Source organism: Miniopterus natalensis, chromosome 9 (genome assembly GCF_054644295.1).
Source record: "Miniopterus natalensis isolate mMinNat1 chromosome 9, mMinNat1.hap1, whole genome shotgun sequence".
Classification (NCBI taxonomy): Eukaryota; Metazoa; Chordata; class Mammalia; order Chiroptera; family Miniopteridae; genus Miniopterus; species Miniopterus natalensis.
Window position 1 is genome coordinate 20393043 of NC_142089.1, and position 20774 is coordinate 20413816.

General features: G+C 36.3%; 1 protein-coding gene across 7 annotated transcripts in view; it reads left to right on the forward strand.

Moving 5' to 3' along the window:
• Nucleotides 1-20774, forward strand: part of LOC107541315 (argonaute RISC catalytic component 3) — an 82850-nt gene that overhangs the window by 22087 nt on the left and 39989 nt on the right. The window contains exons 1-2 of one of the 7 annotated variants that reach the window (XM_016218371.2): nucleotides 8206-8225; nucleotides 9529-9592. The exons of 3 other annotated variants lie outside the window; for them this stretch is intronic. The gene's annotated coding sequence lies outside the window, so the exon portion shown is untranslated. Of the gene's footprint in view, nucleotides 1-8205; nucleotides 8226-9528; nucleotides 9598-15436; nucleotides 15765-15800; nucleotides 16975-20774 lie in introns of those variants that run through there. 3 more of the 7 variants (XM_016218367.2, XM_087820309.1, XM_016218382.2) reach the window with 3 other exon arrangements.

The window sequence follows — 20774 nt, forward strand, 5'->3', positions numbered from 1 at the left end:
TAGCCAGTTTGGCTCAGTGGTTAGAGTGTTGGACTGCGGACTGAAGGGTCCCAGTTTGATTCTGGCCAAGGGTCATGCACCTTAGTTGCAGGATCAATCTCCAGCTTTAGTAGGGGCACTTGCCGAAGGCCAACCAATCGATTTGTCTCTTTCACATTGGTGTTTCTCTCTCTCTCTCTGCCTCTCCCTTCCACTCTCTCTGAAAAGCAATGGAAAAAGTATGCTCGGGTGAGGATTAAAAAACGAAAAACAAAAAAACATGAAGGCTTTTGAGTTCTATGTACTGACATTTCTCTGTGCCTTACTGAATTCCGTTATTGTTTATAGTAGTTTTTTAAGTGATTTTCGTGGAGTTTCTAGATTATAATCATTTCACCTATAGATAGTGATAGGTTTACCTCTTACTTTAGATTTGTATACCTTTCATCAGATTATATTGACTAATATTAAGATAGGACTAATGTGTTAAACATTAGTGATTAGTTGGCATCCTCTTTTTATTCCTGACTTTAAAAGAATACTTCCACAGTTTCTGCATTAAGTATAATGCATATGTATGTATGTATAGGAGGATCTGTTGCTTCCTATTAAGTACTTTTAATCAGGAATGTATGTTGAATTTTCTCAGGTGTCTTTTTAGCATTTATGGAGCTAATGATACCATCTTTCTCTTTTTTTAAACAAGCATTGAACCAAAGTAATGTTTCTGGATTCTTTTAATGTGATGCTGAATCCTGTTTGTTAATACTTTACCTTTTTAATTAAAATGTAAAAGTAGGATGGATCTGATCTGCAATCTTTTCTTTTTGTGTGCATTCTTTTTCAAGTTTTGGTATTAATGCTATGTTTTATAAAGAATTTGGAAATTTTTCATTTTTTAAGATGTACAACAATTTTTAAATAGTGTTGAAGTTATCAGCTCTTTTAAAATTTGGTAGCATTCCCCTGAAAACTGTTGTGGCCTGTGTTTTTTGTTTTGTTTGATAGGTAGCTCTTTGAAAACTTCTTCCATTTATTTTATGGAAATCAGTCTGTTTAGGCTCTCTTGGTTCAGTTTAGGTACGTTATATCTTACTAGAAAATTGTTTTATCTATATTTATTTGTATAGAGTTTTATAAAGTAGTTTCTTATTTTTTGAAATTTTATCTATTTCTGTGGTTTACCCCCATTTTTATTTTGTATGTTTGTACTTTGTCCTTTTTATTTTTACTCTTGATTAGTAGAGGTAGTAGTTTAATCAACTGATTTCCCCACCCTCAGCGGAAGAGCCTTTGGAAAAAAAATTTTTATTTTTTTCAGTTTTCTGACTTTCTTTTTTTTAACCATCTTAATTTCTGCTTTTAACTTTATATCTTTTTCCCTCTACTTCAGTTAATTTAGTTGTTTTTGTAACTTCTGGAGCTATATTAGTAATTCATTTACTTTCTTGTTTTTCTTATTGATAAAAGTATTTAAAACAATAAATTTCCTTCTGTTTTAGCTATTTTCCAAAGCTTCTAATATGTAGTATTTTTATTATATTTTTAAGAAACACTACAGATTTTATTTGTATTTTCCCTATTACCCAAATGTTGAGAGACTTTAACTTTTCAGATTGAAAATCTTTTTATTTTCTGATTTTGTTATAAATTTTTCATTTTACTGGATTGTTAATCAGAAAATGTATTTTGTATTTCTAATTTTAGAATTCGTTGAGGTATTTTTAGTAGCCTAATATGTAGTCAATTTTCTCAAAAGTTCAGTAGCTATTTAAAAATAAGGTGTAGCCCTGGTTGGTGTGGCTCAGTTGGTTGAGAGTAGTCCCATGCACCAAAAGGACACTGGTTCAGTTCCCCTTCAGGGCACATGCCCAGGTTGTGGGCTCGATCCCCAGTAGGAGGCGTGCAGGAGGCAGCCAATTGAGGTTTCTCAGCCCCCAAAATCAATTTAAAAATATTTTTTAAAAATAAGGTATATTCAATTATTTGGGGAGAGTTAAATGAATATCTATCAGCATTATCATTTTGATTACATTGTTTAGATCATTTATTTCCTTATTTTTGTGTGCTTGTTCTCTCAGACTGAGAAAAATAAATTTAAATTTCCTTTTATTGTGTTCTGTCTTTCTTCTTTTATCTCCTATCACTTTTCCTTTCTTAATGTTACTGCTGTATTATCAGGAACATAAACATGTGTGTTTTTCATTGTGAATTGTCTCTTTTACAATGGTAAAATGTCTTTTTTATATACTTTTTGGCCAAAATCTGTCCACATTATCTAAATAAAGGATTACAAACCATGTTTTTTTGAACCTTATCCTGTTCATTAATTTTATTTTTATTTATTGATTTGGGAGGGAGGGAGGGAGAGACAGACAGATATCGATTTGTTGTTCTCCTTATTTATGCATTCATTGGTTGCTTCTTGTATGTGCCCTGACCGAAGATTAAACCTGTATGGGGACAATGCTCTAACCAACTGAGCTACCTGAACAGGGCCTAAATTTTCATTTCCTTTATATTTTCCTTTATATGCTATCTTGGCGACAGCATAGAGTGGTTTTGCTTTTGGATCAGTTCAAAACTTTTTGCTGTTAATGGATCAGTTGAGCCAGATAGATAGGAATAACATACATGTTTCATCTTAGTTGTATCAAATTATTTGTTGTATTTTCTGATTATATGCTTCTTAAACTAACTGGTCTGTTTTGTGCTTTTTAAATGATAGTTTTGATGTTAAGAAGGTCTTTTTTCCCCTACAAGTGGTTAACTTTTATACTTATAACTTCATGTAGTACTCAACTTTCTTTGTTTTTCTTAATGAGCAGTGTGTCTTTTGTTTTTCTTAATGAGTAACAATTATATTAGCTTTATTCTTTTCTCTTTCCTCCCCCCCTTTACTAATTAGTTTTAGCTATTATAGCATTATTTTCTCCTTTATCATTTTGCTTAAATTTTTAAATTTATTTTTATTGTTGACAGTATTACAGATGTCCCTCATTTTCTCCCCTTTGCCCTCCTCCACCCAGCCCCCACCCCACCCCAGGCCTTCGCCACACTATTGTATGTGTTCATGGGCTATGAATATATGTATATAAGTTCTTTGGTTAATCTCTTCCTGCCCCCGCTTCCCTCTGAGATCTGTCAGTTTGTTCCATGCCTACATGCCTCTTTTTTTTTTAATTTATTTTTATTGTTGAAAGTATTACAGGTGTCCCATTTGCCCCCTGAATTGACCCCCTCCACCTCGCTCCCACCCCCTCCCCAGGCCTTCACCCCATTGTCTGTGTCCATGGGTTTTGCATATATGCATATAACTTCTTTGGTTAATTTCTTCCCATCTTCTCCCCTCTTCCCTCTATCATTTGAAATGTGATCGTCTGTTGCCTGGGTCAATGTCACTGGATCTGTTTCATTTGTCAGGTTCTTTTGTTCATTAGCTGCTTCTTAAAGAAGACCCTTCAACATTTCCTGTGGAACTGGTCTCGTGGTGATGAACTCCTTTAGCTTTTTTCTGTCTAAGAAGCTCTTTATCTGACCTTCAATTCTGAATGGTAGCTTTGCTGAGTAGAGAAATCTTGGTTGTAGGTTCTTGTTTTTCATCACTTTGAGTATTTCTTGCCACTCCCTTCTGGCCTGTAAGGTTTCTGTTGAGAAATCAGCTGATAGTCATATGGGTGCTCCCTTCTAGGTAACTAACTGCTTTTCTCTTGATGCTTTTAAGATTCTCTCTTTGTCTTTAACCTTTGGCATTTTAATTATGATGTGTCTTGCTGTGGGCCTCTGGGTTCCTCTTGTTTGGGACTCTCTGTGCTTCCTGGACTTGTAAGTCTATTTCTTTTCCCACGTAGGGGAAGTTTTCTGTAATTATTTTTTCAAATAGGTTTTCAATTTCTTGCTCTCTTTCTTCTCCTTCTGTTATCCCAATAATACAAATGTTGAGCCCTTTGAAGTTGTCCCAGAGACTCCTTATACTATCTTCATATTTCTGGAATCTTTTTTCTTTTTGCTCTTCTGGTTGAGTGTTTTTTGTTTCTTCACATTCCAAATTGCTGCTTTGATTCTCAGTGTCCTCTACTGTTGATTCCCTGTCAATTGTTCTTTATTTCAGCTCCTGTAGCCTTCCTTTCTGATTGATACTTTATTGTGTCATTGATGGTCTCACTTGTTTTTGTAATAGTCTTACTAATATCCTTGAGCATCCTTATAACCATAATTCTGAACTCTGTCTAGTAGCTTGCTTGGTTCTATTTCATATAGTTCCTCTTCTAGAGATTTCTTCTTTTCTTTGTGACATGTTTCTTTGCCTCCATGTTTGGGCTGCTTCCAGGTAGGTGTTTGTTTCTCTGTATTAGGTAGAGCTGCTATGTCTCCTGGAATTTGTAGAGTGGCTTTGTGTAGGAGGTGTCCTGTAGAGTCTAGTGGCTCAGCCTCCCTAGTCACCTGAGCTGGGCCTTCTAGGTGCTCCCCTGTGTGGGCAGTGTGCACTGTCCTGTTGTAGTTGAGCCTTGATTGCTGTTGGCGTCACTGGGAGGAATTGACCTCTAAGCCAATCGGCTGTGAGGACCAGCTGCAACTACAGCCAGAGAGTTGCTGTGCTGGAGACACCCCCATGGAGCAGGATTTACTTCAGTGGAGCTTTGGTGTTCACCAAGTGCACCCCTTGAGTGTGTCACTCATGGATGTCATAGGGTTGTAATCCAGGGTGGTTGAGTCTGACCACCAGGTGCACTGTCTCTGGGGCCTCCCAGGAGGTGCATAGTTGGCTTCTGCCAGTGCCTTGCCCAGAGCCACCCAGCATGAGCTACTCAGCAAACAGTAGTTGGCTGCTACTTGTGCTGGGTTTGGAGGTGTCCAGCAGAGGCCAAGCTATGAGCCAATGCAGGCTGCCACTAGTGCCAGGCCTGGGGTCACTTATCAAGCTGTTTGGGGCATGCTGCTGCTTGTTTGAGAGATTTTAGGAAAGTCCTATGCATTCGGCTCGAGAGGCCACTTGGATAGAAAAGCCCCTGGAAAAGGCTTGGATGAGCCTGCAGGTGGGGAGGGGCGGGGCCTCCAGGAATCACGGGGTGGGGCCAAAGGTGTGAGTCAGGTTCTGGCAGTTCAAATATGGCGCCTGCCTGGCGGCTCTTTTGGGGGAGGGATCACGAAAGGGGCAGTGGCCTCTGCCAGCTCTTCTGTTGGGGAGAAAGCTGCCCCTCCACTTCTCACCCCGATTTCAGGCAAATTAGTTCCTCCCCGAGTGTCCCAGGTTCCTTTCAGCTGCTGGGGCTCAGAGGTAGCACGTCTGAGTGAGTCCATGTGCCAGCCTCTTAAGAGGAGCTGTCTGGGGCTCCCGCAGCCTCCAAGTCCTTCATCGACAGTCCTCACTGGTTTTCACAGCTCAAAGTTGTGGGGACTTCTCTTCCCGGCCCTGGAGCCCTGGGCTTGGGTCCCGATGTGGGGCTGGGACCTCTCACTCCTCCAGGAAACCCCCACCTCTGAGATTCCCTCCCGGGTTTAAACGGCGTCACCGGGTGTGGGCCCATGGCCGTGATTCAGCCCCGATCCACTCCCATCTCCATCCCTCCTACTGGTCTCGGTGCTTCTTCAGCTCCCTGGTTGTAGGGCTTTTGTTCAGCCAGATTTCAGGAGGTTCTGAGTGATGGTGGTTCTGTATTTTAGTTGTAATTTTGATGCGGTTGTGGGAGGGAGTGGTACAGCTGTTATACCTACGCCAGCATCTTGTTTCCGAATCTGCCCATCCATGCCTCTTGACCTATTAATTTTGCTTAAAGTTTTACTACTTGACTTTCATCTTTGATTGTCTATTACTATAAGGTACAATCAGTGAGTTTATTCTACTTTTATGTTTTCTGCTCCTGTCATTCATTTATTTGTATGTATTATGATTCCTGCGTTGTTAGATTATATAACAGTTACATTCCCTCTGTCACCTGTATGTCCATTTGTTTTCATCTTAAATCTATGATTAAATATATTGTTCACTACCTGTCTTTTCCTGACATTTTTCCTGTCATCTCTTGTTTGCGTTGTATCCTCAAGTTGTTTCTTCAAGAAGGGCTAATATGAATAAGAGTTTTTGCGTTTTGAAAACCATTTGTCTCAAGCCTTGTTCCTGAAGAACTGCTTGACCAGACATAAAATTATTGACTCATACTTTCTTGAGTACCTTATAGGTATATTTCCACTGTCTTCTGACAGTGTTTATACAGAATTATGATGTCAGCTTGATTTTCTTTTCCTTTTTAAGTACTTTTCATAATTACTTTACTAGATTATTTCTCAGTATTGACTGTTTTGTGTCAGTTTTATTTTAAAACATGGGATTTCCTTTGAAAATGTAAGTTCAAGTCTTTTATCTTTTTAAATAAGATTATTATTTCTATCCTATTTGCTCCTTTCTGTCCCTTTTGTGGTATAATTTTTACCATGTGCTAGTTGTAGTAGTTTAGTGTTCATTTTTTTAATTTTAAAAAAATTTTCTTCCATTTCTTAAATGAGTTATGCAGTGCTTATTTCACCTTTTGTTGATACGCTCTTTCCTGAGTTCTTAAATTTCTTCTCTGAGATCTTTCATCATGGCTACATTAAGAATCTGAATTAGACCAGCCAAGCATGACTCAGCGGTTGAGCGTCGACCTAGGATCCAGGAGATCGGGGCTCGATTCCCAGTCAGGGCACATTCCCGGGTTGCGGGCTCGATCCACAGTCGGGGGCATGCAGGAGGCAGCTGATCAATGACTCTCTCATCACTGATGTTCCTATCTCTCTCTCTCCCTCTCCTTTCCTCTCTCTGAAATCAATAAATTATATATATATATATATATATATATATATATATTTTTTTTTTTTTTTTTTTTTTAAAGAATCTTTGAATTAATATTTGTCTACTTTGCGATGATATTTTTTGTTTTTCTTCATCAGGGATGTTGTGCTGCCTTTTTACACTTTCTTATGGTATCTTTGTATGGATACTCATCACTTTTTTGTTATTCATATTTAAATGATACTAGTTTTTCCAAACCACCTGTTAGAAGAGGCTGGAGTAGGAGGGAGAGGTGGAATAGGACATTAGGAGCAAGTTAGTTTTCCAGGTTTTTCTGCTTAACCTCTGTCCTGTTGCTTTATGGGTTCTTTCTTCAAAATATAACCATATCTCCTTTGCCTCTCAGTAATTTACGTGTTTAAGGGGTGTGAACTACTCTCCATGAGTTCCACCAGGTCCTTACTAGCTTCTGCTGATACAGCTCCTGCCTTTTAAAGTGGCTGCTCAAATGTTAACACTTAGAGAATTTGTGGAGGTTGTTCAGGAGGTCTTTATACTATTCTTTTAACTTTTCTGTAAGTTTGATATTACAGAAGAAAAATTCATGCCTTGCTTTAAGAAGGGTATTCCTATCTGAGATCTGTCACTCATAAATCACCCTCCACTCAATCTCATGACACTTTCTACACCTCTCTCTACTTCCTCTGACATTCCCCCATTTAATTCAGTTCTAAACATTGCAGTTTCCACTTAGGATAGGACCCTCTCTTCCTGGGAGTGAAAATTTATTGTTCCCTCACTAGGCTCCTTATATACTTCCTGTCCTTCTCTCTTTCATAGGTTCTACTAGTCCCAAGTACTTGGGGCCATATTTACTTATAACTTGGCATTTTCAGATTTTTATTGTCCTATAACTTCACTGAAGATATAGACTTGTTCTCTTTTTTTAACGTTCTCTTTGTAGCTCTGTATTGAGGAAAGTGGGAAAATCTGGAAATAAATTGCTGCTATTTTCCTACTGAAACTTAAAGTCCAGCTTTGAGTATTATTAATAAATAATCTCTAACACAGTCAAAGAAATCACAATGAAAATTTTAAGTATTTTGAATTGAAGGATAATGAAAGTGTATATACTGGTATGATTGGCTAAAGCAATGCTTAGAGAGAATTTAAAACCTTAAATGCTATTATAAAAGAAGAAAAGTATCAGTAACATACCCAGTCATCTCAACAAGTTAGAAAATTAAATGCAAAGAAAAATATAAGGAAATAAGAGTTAAAAATAGAAATTAATGAAATAGTAAACAAATACCTCTATCCTGTAGGTAGGAAGACTTCAAAGGTATTTAAGAAGGATAGTGACATGATCATATTTGTTTTCCAGAAAGAGACCTCTGGCAGCAGTGTGGAGAATAGATAGAGGAGAAAAAACTAATCTGAGAAGCCAGTTAGGAGGCTTTTTCAATCACTAGTTCAGGTAAGAGATGGTGATGGTCTAATGTGGGATGGAGAGGAAGGAACATACTGCAAGGATTAAGTTTAAAAAAAAAAAAAAAAAAAAGGTTTAAGGAACCATTTCCAGAAAAAAACTCTGGTATAGTTACTGACACATGGAACTCATTGGAAATGAATAGACCAGAGGGTTTACTAGGTTTTTTTAAGGGATTGTTTCTGTAAATAAACCTCAAGCTTGGTTTATTAGTTACATTCAACCAGAGAAGCAGAAACCAGGAGATATATAGAGAGAGATTTGGCTTACACAGTTGTAGGGGCAAGCTAGGCAAGTCTGAAATCCTTAGGGTAGGCTGCCTGGAAGGGCAGGCTGGAACTCATGGGCACAGGCTGAAGCTGCTGTAAATATGTAGAATTTCTTTGTCTGGGAGAAGCCTGAAGCCTGCTTTTAAGGCCTTTCAACTGACTGAATAAGGCCCACCTGTATTATCTAGGATAATCTAATGTCAACTGATTATGGACTTTAATTACATCTATAATGTATCTTCACAGCAACAGCTAGATTAGTGTTTGATTGAATAACTGGCAACTAGTAGTCTAGGCAAATTGACACATTTAAAAAAAACATACCTTGCCTACAAAATTCTGTGATTATTCAGTCTTTGAAACAGCCTTCATGTTCCCAAATCTCAGACTTAGTAACTGTGCTGTGTTATAAACTAGCTTCTAAGGAGGGTATATTTGCCAACATACATTCAGAATAGTGACTCATTCATACCAGGTATGAGTAGTTATGCTGTGAACTGAATATGGAAGGTAGATCTGCTGTTGCTCATTAGTTGGTAGTATACACCTTTTATAAAAATAGATCACATGTTAATATATCTAAAGCTTGAGGATCTTTTGAGACATACGGGCAGAGAAATTTAGTATGTAGTTGGAAATGTAGGTATGAAAATCTGTAATGGTAGGAGCTAAAAAAATTTTTTTTGGACTCCTCAGTATATAAATCCATACTTGAACTGTAGAAGTGGAAAAACTTCTTTAGGATAGTATTTAGATTAAAAATGAATGAGAAGGATAATGCCATGGGGAAGACTAGTATTTAAGAAAGGTAGAGGGTCCAGTGAGCAATTAACAATTATCACAGGCAGCATGAGAGCCAAAAAAGTGGTGTCAAGGAAGCTAAAGGAGGAAACATTCAAAGAGTAGATGATTTCACAGTTAAGCAGTGGGAGCTTTTCCAACAAAACCAAGAGTAAGACAAGGATGTCAGTACTATGATATTTAGTCACTATTGTGTTTGCTAACTTCTGTTCTTCTTACAGGTTTCAGTCTACATGTTACTTCCTTGAGAAGCAGTATTTGACACCCTTCACCCCCCAAGTCTGAGTTAGGTATTTCTCTTATGTATTCCCATAGCACAGTGTACTTTCCCTGTAATAGCATGTGTCATCCTGAATGACAAGTTTTATTGTTCTGTGTCTCCTATTAGAATGAAAGCTTTATGAAGCTAATCTTAGTCATCAGTGTATGCACCCTCCATGCCTAGCACAGCTCTTGGTCATATTAAGCAAAGAATAAGTAAAACCAAGAGCATAGAGGAGGAGCATCCAAGTACACCTAGAATATTTGAAGAACGTAGAAGTAAATGATGTTTTAGCTAAGCTCTAACAAACATTATGAAGTCAAGAGTTTGGAATGAAAAGGAGGTACAGAGAAATAAAAGATTTCTGAGAGGTCCTTAAAATTCAAAATTTTATTAAAAGACATAAGAGAAATACTAAGTGAATGAAATATATTAGGCTTATTGAAAAGACTCAATTTGATATGTTCGTTCTCCAAAAAGTAATCTGTAAATGTAATTACAGATTAAAATCTGTTAAAATCCCAATAGGGTTTTATTAAAAAGTCAATATTAAGATTTATATGAAAAATTGAATGACCAGAAAAAGCCAGTATAATTTTTTTTCACTTTTGTAACCAGTTTAATGTAAGGAAAGTGATCAATGTGATAATCACTGTACCCCTATTTGTCTGTCCTTGATGATGTTTAAAGTATTTGTTAGAATGTTATGTTATACTTGGGAAAAATATGATCAAGATGCTATTAAAAGCCAGTATAATTTTTTAAAAGAATAAAGAGGGAAGAATTGCCCTCCTTATTTTAAAACTATAACAATTATAGCATACTGTTTTTAAGTGCAGGGATAGACAGATTAATGAAGTAGAATACAAAGCCTAAAAAATATACCACGTGTGTTTATATGAAAACTTTGTAAATGTTAAGGTGTCATTTTAAAACACTAATGAAAGAGTAGAATGTTTAATTAATGGTGTTCATATACTTGTTCACTGTATGAAAAAATAATTAGACTCACCTCACATCATACCCCAAATTTATTTCTAGGTGGATTATAAATTCTAAATTTGAAAAGCAAACTCAGAGATTCTTTTAGGAAAAAAATAAAAGTCTATCTCTAACATCAAACAAAATATAAATTTATAAGTCATAAAAGAAATACTGATAAACTTGACTACATTAACCCATCAATATTGAAAACAAAGTTGGGGCAGAGCAAATAGCAAAAGGACATGTTATTTATGTAAATTTTAAAAAGAACGAAAGTATATACTGGGTACATGCAAATGCAGTAAAATAATAAAAACCTAGATGAGACAAATACATACCAATTTCAAGATACTGGTTCCCTTCAGTTAGAAAGTACGAAGAGAAATGGGATAGGTTGGTTGTGGTAGGGAGAAGAAAGAGACCTGAAAGGCTGCATATTTCAAGAAAAATGCCAGAGTATATTTATTTGTGTAAATAAAGTGTATAGCTAACTTGTGCCATTGTGAAGCAAAGAAATCAGATCAACAGTATTTTTTAAAAGATCTATATATCTTAATGAAATGAAAATAAAGCCAAAAATTGTGAATTGGTTTTTTAAATTGTACTAATATGTAATACTGCTATGAAAAATGAGTGAAAATACTGCACTGACCACCTTACTTGCTTATATTTCCTTTTTTGTTTCTGTGTGATACTGAGATTGCAACCCTTGCACTTGGTATATTGCACTGAATTTAAAACAGCCTTTATTGGACTTGAAATCTACTGGAGAAGACTGGTATTCAACAATATAATGAGTACTGTGAAGAAGTACTGAGTGCAGTGGGAGCGTATAACACAGAGGAACATTTCTCTGAGGAAGTGACAGATGGGAGCTAGTTGAAATTGATGGTAGAGATAAGCATGGAAGAGTACTCTGAGAAAAAGAGCAATTTAATTCTAATTATGTGACTTAATCTTGTCTTCAAAATTGTTGTTTTCATGGTACTTAATATCCTAACTCTCAACTACATAATCAAAATTAAACTTACTTCATTTTACCAATCTAAGACTCAAAAAAATTTTTTTTCACATTTCTTCATCTCTGAAATTGGGAGATGTCTTAGAGCTGATGGTTTGCCAGTTTAATTGGCAAGTTTCTTTTTTAGGTTACATAAAGTTTTGGTAAACCGTACCTTCATTGGCATCTTAGATTCAATGAAATGTGGAATTTATTTTTAGTTTAGCCTGCTTTAGGCCAAACTCATTTTCAACTTTCATTTTACTATTATGATTCTTGCATTTTAAGAGCATCACAATGCATCTGGCGTTTATTAGTTATATCTCCCTTAAGATATTTTTATTTACCTCTTATTACATACCAGAGAGAATGTTAAGGGTTTTACATTAATTATCTCATATAAACTCCACCGCAGTTGTATGAGTTAGATGATACCCCCAACTGAAGTTTAGAGAGTGAAAAATCTCTAAATTGACTTTCTCTCTCGAAAGATCACATGGTTTATATTTTATACTTATATTAAATAGTTTATGTGTGATAGATATAACCTGTTAAACCTATACTACATTTAAGGCTCAAGGTCACGTAGTTGATAATTAAAAGATAGAGTCAACTGTTCTGACTCCAAAGCTTATGCTCTCAATATTCACAGCTCTCTACTGTATCCCTTAAGAAGCAAGATTTCTGGCAGACAAATGTTAGGCCCAGGACAGCTAAGTTGAGAAATGTAATTTTATTTTTTTGTGCTTTTCAGTAAAAAGTAGCTTTCTATAACACATTCACTGTATTTTGCTCCTAGAAGAAAGTAATCAGAAAATAAAAATGGTTGTAAAATTATAATTTATTCTGCTTAAGAGTCAAAAGTTCTTTGTAAGGAAAACAGATTTTTAGTAAGTAATTTATTAATCACAATATTGGTGTTACTTGCTTCATGTTTGTCTTGAGTTCAGGTATAAGATTAAGAAATAATTTGAGTTTTATAATATTCATATTAGTCTTCTCAGAAGTAGATGAAAGCAGAACATTTCGTTAGGGTGAAATTAAAGTCTGATTTCAGGCAGGCAGGGCAGGAACTTTATCAACACCAGGTCAAGCAGGGCCAAGTACAGATATCTGTATCAGGCTTGCCCAGTCTGTATCCTCATATTAGAAGACCAGTATAATGGCTGCAGTCAATGACAGTCTTCTTCAAATCTGTCTCTCTTTTAATCTTTTTGTTGAAAGTATTACAGATGTCCCCGTTTTTCCCCATTGACCCCTTCTACCCTGCCCCCACCCCCCACCCTAGGCCTTTACCACACTATTGTATGTCCATGGATTATGCAAAGCTGTTTCTTGATTCACCTTGTTTCAGTCTGGTCCAAGCGTGCCCTTCATATTTGATGCACAGCTGTCGTCTTGGGATCACACTTCACTATCTCACTGGGGAATTTTGTCTTTCTCCTAAATTGATCTTCTGTTTCTATATCCCTTTTCTCCCCCATTCCCTTTTTTTAATGTTCAGAAGTTTCATGAGAAAAAGGTACATAGTAGGCAATTTTTCTTGGACACTTTACACATTGGAAAAATATCAACAAACCTAGGCGGTAGTTTAGCTTGGTTTTTATGTTGGAAGTAATTTTCTTTCATAAATTTGAAAGCAGTGCTCCATTTTTCCCCCCCTCACCTGAGGGTATGTTTTGGGGTTTTTATTGATTTGAGAGCTAGAGGAAGGGAGAGAAAAACATTAATGTAAGAGAGAAACACTGATCAGTTGCCTCACACACACACCCAGACTGGGGATTGAACCCACAACCTTTTGGTGTACAAGAGGATGCTCCAACCAACTGAGCTACCCGGCCAGAGTGAAAGCAGTGCTCCGTTTTTAAATAGCTTTAGTGAGGTTTAATTTACACACCATAAAATTCACCCATTTTAAGTGTATATACATTGTCTTTTTGTTTCCCTTGTTTTGCTTTACTTTCTGGAAAATGTCCTCATCTTCACCTTCTAACCCTCTATTCACTTTTTCTTTTCTGTTATTATGTTTTTAATTTCTAATAGTTCTTTTTTTTATTTCCCGAATGTTATTTTATTACAGCATACTGTTCTTAATAGTTTGATAAATGCAGTATCCTCTCTTATCTCCAAGAATAATTTATTTTGGTGTTTCTTTATCCTGTACATGCTTATTATTTCTCCAAATATGTATGTTCTTAATCTGTCTTCCAGTTTGGAGACTTTTCTCAAATATGTAGTATACTTGAATATTTACTCACAATTCACTGGGAGTATAAACACTGAGTAGGAACTTTGAATGCATCAGTAGGGCATGTTGACTGAGTTTCTTCATTGGATGATTTCAGTAGGCTGATGCTGGAGAATCTACAACATTAGAACCCTTAAGTCTCTCCTCTTGGCTAATCAAGTTACCCAAACAGGAGTCTTCCAAACTCCTGCCTGAGAGTAATAGTCTAATTGCCTGCCTTCTGGAGGCCAAGTTGGGGATTCTGGCTTGGGGAATGTCTGCATTCAGCATTTAATATTTATAGTTATTTAATCCCTTGTTTTTGGTTTAGTCCTGTGCCTTCCGTTGTACCAGATATCCTCTTCCCAAAGAGCCTTTTACTTTTTCCAAAGAATAAAACTCCAGACTTAGTCAGGGATGAAGAAGAGGCAGTTCAGTAATGTGTAGCTAGACAAGGGATCTAGGACTTGACCTGCTTCTCAGCTTTTCTCTGTGTTTTTCTGCACCACCCCCATCCTCCTGTCACCAGCTTCAGAGGTACCTAGTATTGCCACATCTTGTGCTTTTTGAGAATTCTATAGTGTAAATGCAACTGTTTCTTATTCCCAACAGCTGGTTTGGAATTTCGTTTTCTTGGATCTACTATGTCAGTTACAACTTGTCAACTTGTTTTCATCTTCTAAAATGTTGATGCACTGTTTTCTGATCTCCCCTTCTTCTAGGTTTATGTCTTTTTGTGTGTTTGTTTTTAATTCCTTACTGTAGTTATAGTGGAGTTTGAAATGAGTTCCTTGTGGCTAATCTTTCATTTTAACCCAGGGTCTGTTCATAAAAGGCAGAGGCTTTTTCTGGTTCCTTTTTAAATTCCAACCTATAAAGGAATCCCTGTCTGGTAGGTACTTAATCAATGTTTAAATGGATGATTAAATCTTGTTTGACATCTGTAAAACTCAATTGGTAACAAGTTTGTACTGGAGGCCTGTTTAGTGTCATGACTCTGAATCTGGCTTTCTCTGAAGCAAATAATCCAAGACAGCAAGGCAGAAGCTGTAATGACATTGATGCCTGGCAGTGAGAGTTACATTCTGGCATTTTCTTAATATCCTGTTAGTTACACAGATAAGATATATTCAGTATAGAAGAGACTTACAAAAAGGTGCAAATTCCACAAGGCAAGACTTAATTATTAAGGGACCATTTTGGAGGTTGGCTACCACACAAAGTTTTTGTCTTAAGCTAGAAAAAGAACACATTAAACTCAAAGTAGAAGGTAAGGAATAATAAAGATCAGAGCAAAATTTAAATAGAAAAACAGTACAGAAAATAAATGAAGCTAAAAGCTTGTTCTTTTAAAAGTATTTATAAAATTAATAAATTCCTAGCAATACTAATGAAGAAAAATCAGAATGAAAGGGGGGTGTCACTAAAGATCCTTCAAAATTGAAAGGTATAAATGTGAACAACTTTATACCAATTAATTTAATAACTTAAACACAACTTTATAAAAATTCACTCAGAGAAATCTGAATAGCGTTGTATCTATGAAAGAAATTGAATTCATAATTCTAACAAAATTCCAGTCCCAAGTTATTTCACCGATGAATTTTATATAACACCTAAGAAAAAATAATACCAGTCTTTCACAAATTCTTTCAGAAAACAGAAGAGGAGGAAAGGCTTTTCAACTCAGTTTTATAAGGCTAGTATACCTCTGATACTGACACTTGAGAAAAAATATAATTCTCTCAACGGAAGAATCATTTGACACATTTTAACTTTCTCATGATAAAAATTTACAGCAAACTAGCAATAGAAGAAAACTTCCTCAACCTGATCAAAGCATCTACAAAAATATACAGGAATCATCATAGTGAATGGTGAAAAAATTTAATGCTTTTGCCTGAAGCTCAAGAACAAGGCAAGGATACTTGCCCTCGCTACTTCTATTCAGTATTTTGCTGGAGATCCAGACCAGTGCAGTGAGGTAGGAAAAATAAAGGTATAATATTGTGAAGGAAGAAATATTTCTTTTTACAGAAGATGTAATTGTCTACATATAAAATCCTAAAGAATCTAAAAAAATAAACATAAAACCCTATTAGAATTAACAGATGAAGTTAGCACGGTCACAGGTACTATTTGCATAAACAAAAATTAACACTAGCATTGTAACAAATAATACCAGCATTCAACAATTGGGAAAGTGGGGGAAAAAGTATATACTTTATTTCTCAATTTTATTTATCTGAAATCTAGCACCTGCCCATTAACTTTAATTGTAAGAATGTACTACACATTTATCCATTCAATTGGTGAATATTTAGGTTGTTTCCATTCTCTTTACTATTAAATACAATGCTATAATAAGCATTCTTACTCATATCTCCTTTTGCAGATACGGAATTTTTCTTAAGTACAAATTCCAATATAGTGGAATTGCTGAGTTGGAAATTATGCACATCTTCAGATTTACCATATATTACCATTTGTTCTCTTGACTGATTGTATCAGTTTAAATTCCTATAATCTTTATGAGAGCTTCCATTCTCCCGTTGGCTTGTCAGTTTGTGTTACCAGTCTTGAAATGTTTTGCCCATCTTGATTGGTGTAAAATGATAGCTCAATATTGTTTTTATATACATTACCTTAATTAGGAATAAGAAAAATAGTGAAAATTTATGTTTTTGACACTTAGCTTTTCTATTAAATGCCTGCCACTTTTATTGTTTTACCTTAATTTATAGGGACTTACATACTAATCGTTTGTTATGTTTGTTAAACATATGCTCTACCAATCTATAGCCTGACTGTTGTATTTAGCTTTGTTTATGGTATTTTTTTTCTTACAGTTTTGATGGTTTGTAATTTTGTATCTTGCTTAGAAAATTCTTACCTCCAAGATCAACATATTCTATATTTTACTCTAAACTTTGTTTTTCTTTTAATATTTAGTTGTGTGAATAGGGATTTGCTTTTGTGTAGTATGAGGTAGGTTTTCAAGTCAATTCTGCTGGTCTGTGTGTCTGTCCCCACAGCCTCTTGACTTGAATAGGATTACTAAAATCATGAGGAATGGTAGGACTGACCTTATTCTTGAAACATTGCCTTGGCTAGCCCTGGCCAGTTTTACTCGGTGGTTAGAGCGTCGGCTCTTGGACTGAAGGTTACCTCAGTTGCATGTACCTCAGTTGCAGGTAAGGTCCCCAGCTCTGTCCGGGGCTTCTTTGGGATGTGTCTCTCTCACGTCAGTGTTTCTCTCTCTCTCCCCCCCTCCTCCCTTCCTTCCACTCTCTAAAAAAAATCAAAAAAATATCCTCCGGTGAGGATTTAAAAAAATATATATTGTCTTGGCTATTCATGTTTTATTGCTTTTTTGTGTTAATTTTCATATCAGTTTCTTAAATTCCGGAGGTTGTGGGGATTATCCTGTTGGTATTTTTTTAATATGTTTTTATTTTTTTAAATCCTCACTCGATATTTTTTCCATTGCTTTTCAGAGAGAGTGGAAGGGCCGGGGAGAGAGAGAGAAACATCAGTGTGAGAGAGATTGGTTGCCCCCTGCGGTCACCCTGACCAGTGCTGAGCCTGCAACTGAGGTACATGCCCTTGGCCGGAATCGAACCTGGTCTTCTTCAGTCTGAGGGCCAATGCTCTAACCACTGAGCAAAACTGGCTAGGGCTTAAGTATGTTTTTATCGATTTTAGAGAGAGGAAGGGAGAGGGGGAGAGAGAAACATCAATGATGAAAGTCATTGATGAGCTGCCTCCTGCACACCCCCCATCAGGAGTACAGGAGGCAGCTGATAAGCCCTGAACAGGAATTGAACTGTGACCTCCTGGTTCATGGGTGGACGCTCAACCACTGAGCCACAACAGGCTCCTATTGCTATTTCAATTGAAATTGCTTTGAACTTGCAGCTTAATTTGGGCATAATTTTCATGAAATGGCTATATTACTCCATGTATTTAAATCTTCTGAAACATCTTTTAATAGTAAAGATACGTATTACTTCTATACGTGTTACGTCTTTTGTTTGGATTTCATTCCAGGTACCTTACATTTTTTGTTGTGATTTTAAGTATTTTTTTATTACATTTTAAGTTGGTTGGTAATATATAAGAATATAATTTACTTTCATATGTTGATCTTAAATCTAGCAACCTTGCTGGACTCTCTTATTAATTCTGTAATTTATAGATTACTGGGTTTTCTGTGTAGACAGTCATATTGTAGAGAATAATAATTTTGTTTCTCCCTTTCCATTCTCTTTACATTTGTTTGTTTATTTTTTAATCCTCATCTGAGGATATTATTTCCATTGCTTTTCAGAGAGAGTGGAAGGGAGGGAGGGAGACAGGGAGGGAGAAACATCGATGTGAGAGAGGCACATCAGCTGGTTGCCTCCTACATGCACCCTGACCAGCGCCCAGGATCAAGCCTGCAACCGAGTACGTTCCCTTGGCTGGAATCGAACCCAGAACCCCTCAGTCTGCGGGCTCACCCTCTAACCACTAAGCAAACCAGCTAGGGTCCTTTTATTTATTTATTTATTTTTAATTTAACTTGAATTACTGTGCTAGCTAGAGCTTCCTATTAACTGAAGTTGAACTTGCTGTAGATTTTTGGTAGATAACTTTTTTAAGTTTATTTTTATTGTTGACTCTATTACAGATGTCCCCCATTTTCCCCCCTTTACCCCTCTCCATCTGGCTCCCACCCCACTCCAGCCCTTCACTGCACTATTATCTGTGTCCATGGGCTCTGCGGATATACATATAAATTCTTAGGTTAATCTCTTCCCGTCCTCTCCTCCCCCTTCTCTTTGAGATCTGTCTGTCTGATCCATGCATCCATGTCTCTGGACCTATTTTGTTCATCAGTTTATTTTGTTCGTTAGATCCCACATATAAGTGAGATCATGTGATATTTGTCTTTCTCTTACTGGCTTTTTTCACTTAGCATAATAATCTCCAGGTCCATCCATGCTGTTGCAAAGGGTAAGAGATCCTTCTTTTTTTATAACTGCATAGTATTCCATGGGATAATGTACACAGCTTTTTTATCCACTCATCTACTGATAGGCATTTGGGTTGTTTCCAGATCTTAGCTATTGTAAATAATGCTGCTATGAACAAAGGGGTGTATATCTTCTTTCTGATTGGTGTTTTGGGATTCTTAGTGGTAGATAACTTTTATCAAATTAAGAAAGTTCCCTTCTAATCCTGATACAGTGATCATGTTACCTATGGTGCTGAGTTTTATCTGATGGTTTTTTGGGGGCTGTCATCTATGGGAATGATTGTATGGTTATTTCCTTTAACCCATTAATGTGCTATATTTTGTTAATAGATTTTTTTTAATGTTTAACATAAATATTTTGAAAGGGGAAGGAATAAAAAGCATATGTATGTAGGTTAATAAAATGTTAAGGATTTAACCAAGGGATGGAGAAACAGATTTTTGCTCATTGAAATTTATACCTAATTCATATTTACTCAGTCCATCTTTTGTAAGAGGTTTCTGTTTCCAAATTTTGAAATATTTATTGATAACAACTGTCTTTGAAGTTAATCAGTTCATGAAGCAATAGTTTTTTTCCATACACATTCACACTTAATTACTGTTCTAGATAAGATATTTCGTAATTTCTCCAGTGTCAGTCTGACCACCTAATTTGTCGTAACAAGATGCATGTTCTAGTACAGATTTTCTAACTCACCATATCGCCCTAGACAGGTCATTTTAGATCTTTGTCTTCACCCACATCTAACAGGGATAAAAATCCTTTTTAAACCTTTTTAGGCAGGTAGGCATAGGATTTATGTGAAAACATTTTGGTAAAGTTGCTAAACAAGGTAATTATGTAATGTTATATCATACTATTTTCTAATATTTGATTAGCCTTTTATAATTTAACCAAAATAAAGATTGCATACTTTCAAACTACAAAATTCAGTAGTTATACAAGGTGAATTAAAGTAATAAAGCTGGTCATAATAGTAACTCCAAACATCCATGCTCACTTAATTACATTAAGAAATATTAATTATAAAAATGGGTAAAATTTTGTGTAAATATTCCTATTTATTCTGGCAGCAGGCATGGCTCAAGGTACTTGAACAGTCATTTTGTCCGTAGACTTTGTCAGATTTGGCAGCCCAACCAGGATCTGTTAGCCCCTAGCCAGATCAAGCGTGTCATTCTCCTCCTCAGCAATTGCTTCTAATTTCTTATATATGTGCTTTTCAGAGATGAGGTGACAGGTAGAGCAAGCCAGAGTTCACTCACATGCACCAAAACCATCAATATCTAGATTATTTTCAACCGCAGCATCTAGCACAGTCACCGACTTTTCTTTGGTTCGTCTTTTCACTGTCTTCAGTTTAAAAAGTGAATTGTCCTTTTATCTTCTGAGCTGCTCCACAACTCTGCAACATGTTCAGCGTCCAAATGCCACCACTTAGGCCTGGCTCGGTGCTTCTACCAGGCCCCCTACTTCCTGGGAAGCCACTGTGTTGAGTCCAGAGTGGACTCTGGGGAGGAGGCGTACAGAAGCCAAGCATCCCCTGAGTTGGCCTTATGGCAGATGATTGGGTAACTACCGAATGGAATGCAGGGCTGTAAGAGCCTTCCCCCACACACACTAAATTTCATTGTCACGTCAGATGCCCACATTCTTCTAGAGAAGATGGTAAACGGTAAAATGATTAGAAGCATAGTGGAACAAATGGGGAAAGTGTACATTTTATCTCTGTAAATGCATATTAAAAGAACACTATGTCCATACGTACATACCTACCAACAATGATTGCTTGGAGACTGGAGGAAGTCTTCACTTTGTATGTATTATTTGAATTTATAACAAAGGAAAACATAATATGTGCTCACTATTAAAAAATGAAGATTTAAAGATAAAAAGGAGAAAATAAAAAACATCCATAGTAGCCTCACCACCCACACATATCCTAAGATAGCTGCTGTTAAAGCCTTAAT